A 2,500-nucleotide genomic window follows, 5' to 3' on the forward strand; every position below is an offset into this window, starting at 1 on the left:
TGCTGCCAAAGCGGTCTCCTGGGCTATTGGACGCAATCCTGGATGGATCACCACTCCAACACAGGATACTCAAATGGTTCAATCATACCAGAAAGCTGGTACTCACTTTGCCAACTTCAGAAGGATGACACACTGAGTCAACCCCACCTGGTATTAATTCAACAGCCAAGCAGGATTTGAGCTCAGGACCCTAGGATCCCAAGCCGACCACCCTAACCATTAGGCCAACACCAGGCATCCTGAAGACCCAAAAGTTTCCAAAGACTCAAAAAGACCCTGAAGACCCCAAAGACCTAAAAAAATCCAAAATACTAATGTCACCATTTTATGATCACATCAGTCTCCACCAAAATGGTCCCTTTGGCATCCTTTACCAACCCAGTTCTATTGCAAGACCTCTTAATGTTCACTTTCAGGTTGTGGTGTTTCTGTAAATATTCATTCACAACTCCACAGATCGACCATTCATCCATTTTTCTTTTGTTTTGTCACATAATCTGTTCTCGGTGTCTATCTCCTCATATTTCGCATCCTTCTTTTGAGCTTGCTTCCACTTTCATATCACGTTCAGGATTTTCTTGATCATCCATTTCTGTTTTGCGCTTGGTTTCTTCTTAGGTACAACTGCTTGAACTACTCCACACAAGTCTTTTCATTCATTCCATAAGTTGTTTTTTTGACATGCTCTCATCCTTTTGCTCTCGTTTCTTTTATGTGAATTTCCACCGTCTTGCAAATACTGCTCACGTATTGCATTGTTGCTAAGCAACCTTTCAACATTCCGTTTTCCAAATTTGGCATTTTTTCATCATTTTCTTCAACTTAAGTTTGTGGGTCACCTTTTTCATTGTAAAAATTTTTTTTAATCATTTTGATGCACTATGTGACTGCAATCACTGACGTCTGTCATTCTTCTCTCCTAATGTGTGGTCCGGCGATGAAATCATGAAATCACTAGTCAAATGACAAGTTTTGTAATCTCTGGCTTTAGCTTCATGCCATGCTGACCAGCAGCTGGTTTCCCTCCCGTTCCACATTAGGAATCACCATGGAAGTTTGTGTAACACGATCTGATAGTCAATTATGTTTTTGTTTTTTTCCTGTAACATGTCCAGACAGTTCATTATCATCGGATGTGGAGAGCTTGCCGTTGCCTTGAGAGTTTTGCATCCTCCAGCAAAAATTATTCACCATACATCATTCCAGGAGAGTCTCATTCAATGTCGTCCAGCCTGTTTTTTGGAAAATTCAGAATTTTTTTATCTGAATATAAAATATAATACAGTATGATTCCATTAAAGATTACTCCAATGAAAACCAGAGTTGGTGTCAAAGCCACCCAATGCTCGCCTGTTTATACATTTATCGTTTTTAAAAAACGAGTCTAATAATTAATATTTTTTTATAATTGTCTAACATTTTTTTTTGGGGGGGGGGGATTGGAAATCAATTAAAACATGTAGAAATGCAAAAAAGAAAACATTTTTTTCTCTAACAATTTTTTTTTGGATGGGGGGGTTGGAAATCACTTAAAGCATGTAGAAATGCAAAAAAAAATTTTCTCTAACAATTTTTTTTGGGGGGGGGGACCAAGTCCAAAATCTAATGGCATGATCCTTGGACCATACCTAACCCCCCCCCCCCCACCAAGTTTCGTCGAAATCCTAATCACTTAAAACATGTAGAAATGCAAAAAAAAATTCCTCTAACAATTTTTTTTTGGGGGGGTGACCAAGTCCAAAATCTAATGGCATGATCCTTGGACCATACCTAACCCCCCCACCAAGTTTCATGGAAATCCGTCGAGGAGTTTTTCCGTAATACAAAAAATTTAACATTTTCACACTCACGCTCACGTTGGGGGTATCGCTGTCGCTCTCTGTTCTTCGAACAGGCGAGCTAAAAATGATTGGACAAGCCGGGAGGCGACGATGGTTCGCGGGCATTATTGAACAATGCCACGATAGGTACAATTGAGTTAGTGGAAGCTTTTGAGGAAGCCCTACCGTAAAAACCCATCTCTTCCATCAAAATTGACCAAATCAAATCGGATTTTTTAATATGTTGTACTTGTGGACATTACGCACAGCTTCTCGGAAATGAAATTGCGAGAAAAAAAATCGAGAAAAAAAAAAGAAAAATAAACAAGCCGGGAGGCGACGATGGTTCGCGGGAATTATTGAGGAAGCCCAACCGTAAAAACCTATCTCTTCCGTCAAAATTGACCAAATCAAATCGGATTTTTTTATATGTTGTACTTATGGACATTACGCACAGCTTCTAGAAAATGAAATTGCAAGAAAAAAAAATTTGAGAATAAATAAATAAATAAAAAGTTCAAGTGGGCGTGGCTCCATTTCCAAGGGGCGTGGGACGCCCCTCATACAAAAAGACACAACTAGACCATGATATCTAGCTTGTGTCCAAGTTTCATCAAGATCGCATCAAACGTCACGGAGCTATGCTCCGGAGAGAGTCACAAACAGACAGACAGACACGC

The 2,500-nt window shown here is 39.7% G+C and overlaps 1 protein-coding gene across 1 annotated transcript in view; it reads right to left on the reverse strand.

Annotated features, from left to right (window-relative positions):
- Positions 1-2,500, reverse strand: part of LOC147018964 (membrane-associated guanylate kinase, WW and PDZ domain-containing protein 2-like) — a 41,105-nt gene that overhangs the window by 29,910 nt on the left and 8,695 nt on the right. The window lies entirely within an intron of this gene.

The sequence above is a fragment of the Eptatretus burgeri genome, chromosome 10 (genome assembly GCF_056783735.1).
Source record: "Eptatretus burgeri isolate ZD-2024b chromosome 10, Ebu_testis_v1, whole genome shotgun sequence".
Classification (NCBI taxonomy): domain Eukaryota; kingdom Metazoa; phylum Chordata; class Myxini; order Myxiniformes; family Myxinidae; genus Eptatretus; species Eptatretus burgeri.